This window comes from Panthera pardus, unplaced genomic scaffold (assembly GCF_024362965.1).
Source record: "Panthera pardus isolate Hobbes unplaced genomic scaffold, ASM2436296v1 HiC_scaffold_6, whole genome shotgun sequence".
NCBI lineage: Eukaryota > Metazoa > Chordata > Mammalia > Carnivora > Felidae > Panthera > Panthera pardus.
In genome coordinates, this window is record NW_026526991.1 from 56,061,997 (window position 1) to 56,074,196 (window position 12,200).

The 12,200-nt window shown below is 43.0% G+C and overlaps 1 protein-coding gene and 1 long non-coding RNA gene across 6 annotated transcripts in view; one reads left to right on the top strand and one right to left on the bottom strand.

Annotated features, from left to right (window-relative positions):
• Window positions 1–8,737, bottom strand: part of SLC16A7 (solute carrier family 16 member 7) — a 188,487-nt gene extending 179,750 nt beyond the window's left edge. For 3 of the 4 annotated variants that reach the window (XM_019454958.2, XM_019454959.2, XM_019454956.2), the window contains exon 1: window positions 8,520–8,737. The gene's annotated coding sequence lies outside the window, so the exon portion shown is untranslated. Of the gene's footprint in view, window positions 1–358; window positions 480–8,519 lie in introns of those variants that run through there. The other variant, XM_053895706.1, reaches the window with a different exon arrangement.
• Window positions 8,738–8,812: 75 nt separating this feature from the next.
• On the top strand, window positions 8,813–10,027 carry LOC128775060 (uncharacterized). 2 transcript variants are annotated; one of them, XR_008419666.1, is made up of 2 exons: window positions 8,813–9,051; window positions 9,510–10,027. It is a non-coding gene; the product is annotated as an uncharacterized LOC128775060 (long non-coding RNA). The 2 variants fall into 2 exon arrangements; XR_008419667.1 differs by having other exon boundaries at window positions 8,813–8,975.
• Window positions 10,028–12,200: the final 2,173 nt, after the last annotated feature.

A 12,200-nucleotide genomic window follows, 5' to 3' on the forward strand; every position in this document is an offset into this window, starting at 1 on the left:
ACCAGAACCTTGCCTATGGTCCTTGGGCATTCACTTTCAAATGTCCCCTCTCTGTAAAGACAGCTTTCCTACTACTTTTCCTTTCTAATCTTATATTCCAATAAACTTTTGCCTACTGCTCATTTTGTGTCCACCTCTTCATTCTTTGAAGTGGCGAGACAACAAATCCCGGGTATTGTGGTAAAAAATCCTGCAACACCTTCAAGTTTAGGAACCACTGTTCTAGGTACAAAAGGTACACTCACAGACAAATAGTTATAGTATTACATGAACTATATACAGTATTATGATCCTTATTAAGCAGATCTTTATATTTATCCATGTTTTTGGTTTTGCTTTTGAGTTCTGTGGCACTTACATAGACCAGCTCCTCATTTCACTGAAAGACTATCCTCTCAGCTCCAAAACATGCCCACTTCTTTCATTTAAGCCTTTTTTGATTTCTCCATCACACAGTAAAGTCCCCCTCTTCAGAAATCCTAGAGCAGGGATCAACAAATATTTTTTTCTCTGAAGTGCCAGATAGTAAATATTTTAGGTTTCACAGGCTTAATCACAACTACTCAACTCTATCCAGCAGCAGGAAATTAATCGGCCACTGAAAATGTAGAAACAAATGAGTGTAGCTGTATTCCAGGAAAACTTCACTTACCAAAAACAGCAGTAGGTTAGATATGGTCCCAGGGTTATAGTTTGTCAACTTCTGCTGCAGACTATCACTGCTCTCTACCGTTTGACAATTCTACTCTGGATTATACCCATAACCAGTATGCACATCAAGAATGTCTCTGAAATTATAGTCTCCTCAGGGTGTCAGGAATGATGTCTTACACATATATTCAGCTATCTCTGGAGAGTACTTCATATAGCAATGCTAATTATTTACTGATTTGAAATGATTTAAGATATGGGAGCAAGATTTAGTTGCCATTAGCATCTCACCAGCATTGAAACATTTACTAAAGCATTGATTCTTGCAGTTCCCTAATGGGCAGCCTCATCTTGCTGAGTCTTTATTCTCTTTATCTATAAATGAATACAATCTATCTTACATGGGATTAATGAGAATTAGAAATACCGTATATAAAAAATCAGACACATAGGTGGCACTTAAACAGTATTACTAAAATAAAAAACAAGAGACCAGCCTTGAGAATTCCTGGGTGGACAAAATCAGTTTGACTCATATAAACAAAGCTTAATTTAGCTTACTTAGCAAGACTAACTTGACCTGGGTCATTGCTTGCTTATACCTCTGAAATATCACAGGCACAACTTATGCTGATTCCCAAGGTTGATTTGAGGTAACCACTGACACTATCTAGACTTTCTAAACCTGAATGGCTCCAAAAGCATAGCAGCCTTAACCAGGTTACAAAAACAACAGGTAGAAAGACTGAGTATGTGAGGGGTGCCTGGGTGGCTCAGTTGGTTGAGCATCCAACTTCAGCTCAGGTCATGATCTCATGGTCCATGAGTTCAAGCCTCACATCGGACTCTCTGCTGTCAGCGTGGAGCCTGCTTTGGATCCTCTGTCTCCCTCTCTCTGCCTCTCTCTCTCTCTCTCTCTCTCTCTCTCTCAAAAATAAACATTTGAAAAAAAGAAAGACTGAATATGTGAAATTGATAGAGAAAATATAAGACATAACTTTTCACCACCTATGTACAGGGTGTCAATCAACCCAAAAGGGTTTTATTTTGTGTAGACTCAGAAAGCTGAGTAAGGACTCTAGGTAGAAGCAAAAACAACTCTGTTATAATTGGCAATGCCTTAAAAAGAATAGACTCCCTCAGTATGTATACTTAAAATAAACAATAGATGGTGGTTTATGAAAGATGCTGAAGAAACAGTACATAAAAATGGAAACAGATGTCCTCTAAATTTCTTGCACCAAAGTGCTAAAAGATATGTAAATATGGATAATTATACCTGGCATCCAGAAAGCTGCACTATATAGAGAAACTAAAGACTTCTACAAATGCAACTATAATAAAATGTTTAAAACAAGACATATTACAAATGCAATGTTACTAAAATTGTGTAAAAGTTTCTTCTACTTATCTACAGGCTTCAGAAGAAATTTGAACATAAACTTAGTTATGAAGGTGAGGTTAAAGCTAGAAACGAAATAGCAGGAAGTTAGAGCATTTTAAAATGAAAGGATAACATGGCCAAAGGAAGTGGCAGGAAATAAAATGAGGCAGAGGGGACAGTTCAATTGGACTCAAGTATGATAGTGGTGGAAGATAAGCCCAGAAAAATTTTTGGAATTACAGGGGCTGAAATGCTAGTCCTTGGACCCAGAAAATGGAAGTCACCATCGTGTTAGTAATGTATCAGTAAGAGAGGTGTATTTCAATAAGACTATCTGGTGGAACATACAGAATTAAGTGGTAGAGTGAGAAGCCAGAGGTGAGAGGAGCCGCTAAGAGACTGGCACGATTCTAGGTAGCATGTAAAAAGTGCCCAAACTCTGTGGCAACATCGGAAATGAGAATTTTCTGAGAAATGAAGTATTTTGGTTGTACAATTGTCAGATGTTAGCAACTGACTCGGAGATGCATTTCCAGGAGGAGAGAGGTCTCAAATCTTCTAGACTAGAATGCTAATACCAACCAAAGCAATGGGAACAAAGGAAAGAAGGAAGACAGAGAGCTCAGAGGGTGTTGTTGAAGATGTTAGCAGTGCAAGTGAAGGGGAGCTGTCCAGCAGGCACTCGGAAAGGTAGGCTTGAAGCTTTTGTGAGGGTCAAAGCTGAAGATAATGTCGTGGGACAGAAGGCAGAAACCAAGACAGGATGAGCTTTGTCAAATGACAGAATATACACAAAAGGAAAACTCGGGACAGAAATTGAGGAACACATACTTTAATGAGCAGGAGGTGAAAAGAGAGCCCAAGAAGGAGCTGCAAACAAGCAGTCAGAGAAGTAAGAAAACAAGGAGCACCTGGAAGCCAAAACAGGAGTTTCAGAAGCAGCAGATGCCAACACTGCCCAAGGCTGATGACAGGTTAAAGCAAACGAAAGTCTGGAGCCTAGGATAACATGACTATTAAATAATTATGCTTAATACATCTTACAAGAAAGAACTTAGTCCTTCAAATCCAAGTATTTTCACGTGAGCTAGCCTTTGAAGCAAAGACAAAAGATGCTTTTGGAAATACTCTAATCTCAAGGATCATTTCTTCAAACATTCTCAATTTGATCGTATTGGCCAACAGTTTTCAGCCACATCTAGTACGATTCTTCTAAGAGGCGTATTTAAATATCACGGGAATTCTTGGTGATTACCATGACTGAGGGTAAGCTAACAGGGCCATAGACACTAAATGTTCTGCAATGAAAGAGGCATTCCCACACAAAGAAGAGGTCCCCGCCAAAATGCCAACAGTACCACCTGTTGAGAAACACTGTCACATGACACCGTTTATCACTGAATACACCTTTTGCATAGTTGAAAAGAACTGATAGAATTTTGGATTCTGAAATTTTGGAGACTCAGATTTAAAATAAGGGAAACTCATTAACATAGTTCCTTCCTTAGAAACTCTTCAAGTAAATTCACGCCTCTTAGTTTTGCTTAGTTTTGATTCATATCTAATCTACTTCCTAAAGAAAGTGGTCTTCAAGCAAATTATCTAGCAGGACAGCTTCTTCTTATAAATTATAATTCACCTACATATAAGCTCTAATCAGTGTCTGTTTAGAGCTATAGGCGATCACCACGCATACATTTTATTGTATTACTAGGTGAGGAAACTGCCAGTGTTTGACATAAAACACTTTCTAAAAATACCAACACTTTATCCAGATCTTTGTTCTCTAAACAAATATTTCTCTTGCGTGCACCATTCATACTAAATATTTCTAACTGAAAAATTGCTGTTTTAATGCCAAATATTACCAAAAATTCATTACCTGTTTAGATCATCGAACCATTCAATATACCCACTTTTGTATGGCTATCCTAATTGCACACAACTTTTAACAAAAAATATCTTTATACCAGCGTCTCATAGCTGTCACTCAAATGCCCTATAAGATTTTCATGAACTCATCTGGGATTTCAATGAATATTAATAAGAACATCTGCAAGAGGTTTTGATATTAGGACAGAAAAATGTTTTCAAAAATATTGGCATCACTTGTTAACACTGATATTTATGAATATGTTGAACACGTCTCTGGTGCACCCAAGCACCAATTACTCCAGTGCTGGGTGGACTAGTTATATTATGGTCAAGTTCAATTTGTTTAACTTGTGCTTAATTTTTTCCCAGTGTTCTTGATGATTACAGTTTATGCATAAATGCACATACCCCCTTCTTGTTTACTAACTGCCATGTATGTGGGGTAAATGTTATTTTTTTTTCTCTAGACAATTGTCCACATTAGGCTATTCTCTCATATCATGACTGTAAACTCCTCAATCTCCCAAGTAGGCAGACCAGGCCCCTGGCTTCACCATTTAGGGGAACACCTGTGAAAATGAAGCTTTTTCTTTAACTTTTTTTTTAAGTTCTGATTCTCACTGAGACTTGGTGTACAGTTGTTTCCCAACACATTTCCTAATCGCTTTGATCCAGTTTTGAGAAAGCCTGTGACAAACCTGGATGACCTCTCAGACAATGAGAGCCCATGTAACGGTTTATGATGCAATCCAACACTGTTAGGCCATCTAATGGGAAAACAGGCATTTCCAAGCATTTCTAAATTATCTGTTAAGAAGAATGAGCCAGTGATCCTTCTTTTTTTTTTTTTTTTTTTCAACGTTTTTTATTTATTTTTGGGACAGAGAGAGACAGAGCATGAACGGGGGAGGGGCAGAGAGAGAGGGAGACACAGAATCGGAAACAGGCTCCAGGCTCCGAGCCATCAGCCCAGAGCCTGACGCGGGGCTCGAACTCACGGACCGCGAGATCGTGACCTGGCTGAAGTCGGACGCTTAACCGACTGCGCCACCCAGGCGCCCCGAGCCAGTGATCCTTCTAACAACCTAACAGCCTTAATGCCACACATTTAAATCTTAACACTAGCAGGGTGCCTGGGTGGCTCAGTCGGTTAAGCCTCTGACTTCAGCTCAAGTCATGATCCCCCAGTTTGTGGGTTCAAGCCCCGTGTGTCGGGCTCTGTGCTGACAGTTCAGAGCCTGGAGCCTGCTTCAGATCCTGTGTCTCCCTCTCTCCTTCCCCCTTCCCCACTCACTCTGTCTCTCTCTCTCAAAAATAAATAAACATTAAAAAAAATCTTAACACTAGCTACCATTATGCATGTGCTCAGCACAGTGCTAAGTATTTCACAGGTATTATCTCATTTAATTTTTACAACCAATATATGGAATTGAATATTATCCTCTTTTTATACATGAAGAAACAGATTTTGAGAAATTTTCACACATGAAGAAACCGAGATTTAGAGGTTTAGCAACTTGCCCTAGCTAGTAAATGGCAGAGCCAAGATCAAAACCCAGACAGACCAGACTACAGACGCCCCGCTCTTACCCTCATCCCTCTTTTGCCAGAGATCTAGACCTCTGGCTGTGCAAATTGAGCAAGTTAACTCTTTGTACCTAAACTCCTCTTCTGCAAACATGGATATTAATAGACCTACAGAAAGTAGTGTTCTAACACAGTGCCTAGAACATTGTAAGCATTACAGAGATGTTACAGTTACTATACTCAGGTTCTTCAGAGCAGGTGAATGGTAGTCTATCAAAGCATATAATAAACTGCAATTTAGTCTCTTCTTTAAAAAAATGGAAATCAATTCATTGGCAAAGATAATTTCCAGGGAAAGAGTGTCTTCCCCTCACAGCAAGAAGAAAATCACCATTTCCTGTTTTTACAGGGTCACTCTCAACAAGCAAAAGAATAGGGCTGAATACACCAGTTTCTGAGGCGAGGTGCCTTTCTCCAATTGCCTTTTAGCAGTTCTTATAAACATTTCTTTCAAGTTATTTAGGATATATGTCTCTTCCACTGAGAAAGAAATTGATTGAAAGCTAATAGGATATTGTGATAAGCACCTGTGTTATATGGAAATGATGAATCACTATATTGTACACCTGAAACTAATATTACACTGTATGTTAACTAATTGGAATTTAAATAAAACTTAAAAATTAAAAACACTTATATTAAAAAAAGAAAGAAACAAAGAAAGCTAAAAGTATTGGAGGAAGATTAGCCTGGATAACCAGACATGAATCTTTTGAGAGCAGAATTTCACCCTCACCCATCTTGGCAACCACAGTGCAGTGTCTAGAATGATTTCAGGGGTTCAAAATTAGCTAGTCTATATTTTAGGTGTTTTCCACACACTTTATTCCTCACAATAGCACATCAGGGTAGGCACCACCAACCATATTTTAAGGATAAGAAAAAACTGAGGAGATTGTTAAATAATTACTCAACCTTACGAAAGTGCAAAACTGACCTTGAAGTACATCTAACTCTGAAGTTAATTACCTTTTCCCATGTGAATGTCTCGAAAAAAATGTTCAGTGAATAAATATAAGAAGTAAAAGTAAATGCAGGGAATTTCCTTTCATTCCAGATTCATGACCAACGAATATGACTCTGGATAAGGAAAATTTCTGTAGGTCACATTGCCCTTCTTCTCTTTGGGAGGGTTCTAGGTGGAAAATACAAGCCGGATATTATATAGGAGTAAATGCATAACCAGAAATAAACTGAGCATTTATAGGATGATTCAAGAACATGTACTTTGGGAAACAGGTGTTAAAATTTCAGCCCACTGACCATTATTAAAACACACCCTGGGGGGCAGGGGGAAGCAGTATGTAATTGCAATCTGCTGATGTGAATTTTGAAAAACAAAAAGCAAAAAAAAACGGTTTCTGACTTTATGAGTTGTTACACAACACACGGAGTTGCTTATTAAAGTAATAATCTTTCCCTTTCACTGAATCATTCAGTTTCCCACTCGCTTAGATTGCGTTAAATGCAATGTGTTCAGAAGCAGAAAGCGAAGCTAAGATTGCTTCACCAGGGCTAAATAAGGGTCACCTTGTTCAACCTTCGTCTACTCTCTGCAGCCACCACCCAGCTTTGATTTCTCAGCCACACTCCCCCAAACTGCACATTTAGTATTTGTGGTTCCAATGACAGCACCTTCAAGCTAATGTGTCTTTTGAAAGTTTGCTCTTGAGCTCTCGGTTTGTGTTTAACCATAATGTACAGGGTGCCAGGAAAGGGCATCTAGCGCCCACCGTTTACTCCTGCCCAGTCTTTTTCACATCACCCTCACGACTGCTATTTCATTTCTCCACTATGAATCTTCTTGGACCAGGAAAGGCAGGAGGACATGAAATACTAGCTTTCCTACTAACACCAGCCAGCCCTCACTCAACCCATCCCACTGAGTACTACTTCTCCAGGAAGAGATGGTAGAGTCACTTGTAGACAAACCGCTCATTTCCTGTGTGTGTGTGTGTGTGTGTGTGCGCGCGCGCGCGCGCATAATTTTAATATCCCCGGAGTAGACCACAAACTCCCCTCGCCAGCCCTACCGGGAAAGTGGCCCTGGTCACAACCGCCTTTGCCAAGGCAGTCTGCAATCCCTCTCGCGGAAGTAAAGGAGAAAAGGGGCCGCAGAGGGCAGCTGCCGAGCAACGTAACATCTGCTCAGAGGAGGCACTTCGCACGCGAGCCGCGTCTCCAGCCTCCCGCACTACCTGCACAGACCTGGCGCCCCCAGAGCGGCGCAGCGGCGCAGGAAACCAGCGTGATACCGGGCGGCGCAGGCCCTCCTCAGCCCGGGTCTAGTCATGCTCCCTTCTGCCCGAGCGCAGGCCTCTCCCGCACACATCTTTCCATACGCCTCCGCCCCACTATGCAACCTGGGGACCAAAAAAGAAAACGACACCTCCCTCCCTGGTATTCCGTCCCCTCCCAGCCTCTCGGACTCCCGATCGTCTGCTACAAGAAAAGACGCCCCCTACCCATACTTTTCACCACTACTCGTCCCCAGGTGTTGCGGCAACGAGGCCACCCCAGGGTGCTCGCGGGCCTGGGGCGAGATGCTGGTGACAAGCAGGCAGGGGACGCGCCTGGTGGGAACCGGCCTTGGGAGACTCGTGGGCCGAGCAGAGGGGGAGAAGCACAGCGTCGGCAGAGTCTCCGCGCAACAGCTCGGGACACAGGCACCTCCTGGCCATAAGCGCGCGGGCGCGCGGGCGCTCCCCGCCCGGGACCCCCCGGGCCCACCTCCCTGACGCGCGCGCGCGCGCACGACCCCGCGCCGGCTGCGCCCATGCAGCTGCCGCGCGGCTGTCTGCGCGTCTAACTGACGCGAGCTCTCCTCCCGCGGCCGCTTCGGGGGTTTTTGTCTATATAAGGGCTCGCTAGCCAGCTCTGCGTCGGCGCGTTTGTCAGGGGCTGGCCATTATTTTTACACACGCGTGCGGCTCCGCTGGCAGCTGGGGTGGCAGAGGCACGCTCGCCTGCCTCTGGGCCAGCGCCGCCGCCGCCTCCTCCCTTCCTCCCGGGGTGTACTTACTTTACCCGGTCTCTGGCACGGGGTGGGCGCCGCAGCTCTCCGATCCCCAGCCCGCCCCCACCCCCCCGCCGCAGCCGGTTCGCCTCGCCGTCACCGGGTGAATGGAATTATTTATTTATTTACGGCCCTAGACTTGTCCTCGCCCGCCGCAGCCGGGGGCGGGGGAGGAGGGGGGCGGAGGGGAGGCGCGGCCGCCGGGCGCCCTCGTGGGTGCCCTGGAGCGCGCGCCCGGCGTGGGTGGGGGGAGGGGAGAGGTGGAGAAGGAGGGCGGGGGCTAGCGCGCCGGGCTTTCGGCGAGCTGGCCGCCCGCGGGCGGGGGCGAACCCCGCCCAGTGACTCCGGGCCGACTGAGCATGCTCCAAGCGACCGTCGCCGCTGTAGACACTTTCTCTGGGGCTCGGGGCGCTCCACTTCGGATTTTAGTTTGGGCCCGGAGAGAAAAAAGTCAGAAATCAGGTGGGGAGAACTGTTGTTCCGGATCGGTCGTGACACGCTTTACCCGAAGTACTTTGGCGGCGAACCTAGCAGCCAGGTGTGCCCGTTGCCCCGTTTCGATAACCCCCGGGGAGTTGTGAAATCGGTGTGAGAGGAAAGCGTGTGCGCCGGAGAGGAGCCGGCACGGTGCGGGGAGGTTGGAAGCTTCTCGTTGCGAGTGTGGCGCGAAAGGGTAGGGCCGTTTTGCCATCGAGGTCTTTTTTGCCGCGAGGGGAGGAATGGCGGTGTCGGGAGTTGAGGCTCACCAACCGGCACACTCTAAAGGAAAAATAAAATGTACACCGTGGGACGAGGAGTGCCGAAAGTAGTACGAGGAGAACTTGGAAATAGGAAAGCCCCTTACAAACAGTCCCTTCCATTTTTTTGTTTCCCAAATGCTTTAGTCTTCAAAGTAGGGCTTCGGGTTTGTCAACGAGTAGCGCTAGGGATAGTGGTCCTCCCGCAGCCATTGGTGTGGTGTCTCCTGCTTTTATTTTTTTTCCCTCCACTGTCTAGAACATGTTTCTTGGGGAAGCTGAAAAGAGGAAATGAACATGTAAGTCACACCAAAGATCGGGTTCCTTAAGTGCCTTTACTGTTGAAGTGCTGCTTGGAAGAAAAGGAACAGAAGACTAAATGTGGGCTTGAATGTGAGAATTCATAATTGCAGTTTTTCTGCCCATGTAGCAGGCCCCTCCCCCACGGACACACGTGTCTGCTCCTGAAAAGTGAAACATACAAAGTGATGTGAATTCTAAATATTAATATAACTCCCTAGAAGCTTTTCTTGCTTATTCTAGAACTGAAATAATTTGTAAGAAGCCAGGATAACTTAGTTGAAGTAACTGGAGCGTTGAAGCCCACGGGACAAGGAATCCAAATGGTAATAGTAGTAACAGCAATAATAATAATAATTATAATAATAATAATAATAATTACACTGATTTATTAAGTCCTTCTCGTTGTCAGGCACTGTCCTAAGCAGTTTTATGGGTTTTCTCAATTAATTAAATAAACCTATTGGATGAATACTATGATTTTTCACAGTTTACAAATTTGGTAATAGGTGTAGGGGAGGAAAACTCTTCCCTTCTTCCTTTTTATGTTGTTTGGCTGGCCTAATAAGTACATTGACACAAGACAGATTAACAGGAGAAAAACAAATTTAATTTCATATGTCTAGGAGCCCATAAAATAGGAGACTCCAAAAAGTGACCAAAGTAGACAAGGTTTATTTATACTTCCTTTCTGGCCCTGAATTCCCTATCTCTGGTGATAAGGATGGCTCTCTTCCTCCTGGTACTGGGAGGGTAACTTCACCTGAAAGATTTACTTCCTATTTCAAGGGGGACAGAACAGAGTCAGAGTGTCCTTGAACTGACTGTTCCTCAAGCAAATAATCACTATGCCAAAGTGGCATATTTGGGGGTGGCATATTCTGCTCCCCTTCAGAGTTAAGTCATTTAGCTAAATCCACATTGCTTGTTTCTGCCACGGCTGGTTTGTAGTCTTGTGCAAAACTTGAATCTTGGTATCTGCAGCCACAAAAGAGAAATAATATCAACTTCGTATTACTGTCATAAGATTTAGGTGAGATGATATATGTGACATAGCTGGTAGATAATATGAGATGAATTAATGGTGGCTTATGATTAGTAACTTTAAAAAGTTGGGATGACAGTTTTACCGAGGAAGGGGTGTCAGAAACTACAAGGCGAAGGCAGAAAATGCTAGAAAGAACTTTAGTTTTTCTTTAAAAGTGGGGCAACTGGGTGGCTCAGTCGGTTGAACATTCAACTTCAGCTCAGGTCATGAACTCACTGCTCTTGTGCTCAAGGCCCGCATCCGGCTCTGTGCTGGCAACTCAGAGCCTGAAGCCTGCTTTGGATTCTGTCTCCCTCTCTCTCTGCCCCTCCCCTGTGCTCGCTGGCTCTCTTTCTCTCTCTCAAAAATAAACATTAAAAATAAAATAAAAACAAAAATGTGTAAAATGACATTTATAATAAGGTACATTTTATAGTGATGGGATGTTTAACAGTGACTGTAAGCACTTCATTTTTATTACAAAGAATAATGGCACGTTTTGAAAAGAAGCAAAACTAAGACATATCTCTCTAGGTCATGTTCTTGAGTGTTTGCAATTGACATTTTTCCTGCTCATTCATCACTCATTTCCTTTCAAAGAAGAGGAAGAAGAAGAAGAAAGACCATATAGTTCCTGAATTTTGACCCTATTCTCCTTTTTCCTTATTTTTTTTTTGTCTCATTTTTTGTTTGTTTTTATTGTGCCGTGTTCTTGGTCTAACTCATTTTCAAACTCCTAAACATCACTACCCATAGCATTAATCGTAACTGTAACAAGAATTCTTTTTTTAAGTCTTGTTTTTCCAACATTAAAAACTCAATCCAATTTACATACTGCCCCAGTGTTAGTATTTGGGGATTCATCCTTAAGGTGCATTGTTGCTCTGGCCAGGCATGCTATGTAAATATATGGTTGGATTAGAAAGGAATCTGACAAGTCACCTGGATGGCTCAGTCAGTTAAGCATCTGACTCTTGATTTCGGCTCAGATTCATGGGAATCTCTCAGGAATCTCTCAGTTCGTGGGATGGAGCCCTGCATTGGGCTCTGTGCTGACAGTGCAGAGCCTGCTTGTGATTCCCTCTCTCTTTCTCTCTCTAAATAAATACATAAATAAACTTAAAAAAAAGTAATCTCAAAGGAGAATTAGGTAGGAATAAATCCAGTCAATTTATCCTGTGACTTATAGTCTTAATATTATTCAGAAGTTGAGAAAAGAATACAATGTAGGGAAAAGGCAAACCATATGACCAGAAGTTGAAATGTTTTTGGTAAAAATTTTTGCCTTAATTTGTATTCATAAGGGGAAATAACAGTGCAAGAAACAAATAGCAATATACTCAATATTCTAGCAACCCATTTTCCACAAATAAGTAAACTAGTGAATACATAAATAACATATAAACTAATAAAGCTAAACATATTTCACTGTCTACCCCCAGCCTCATATTCCAGGTTGTCTACCCTCAGCTGTATACTCTCAGGTTCTTCATTCCTCAGACATGCCATATCTTCGTACATTTTGCTAACTTGTTGCATTCCCCATGTTCTCTTTTCCATCTCAAACTGGTCTGAGTCTTTTTTTCCCCCTTTGGGTCCAGCAAATATGTCATCATCTCTCTA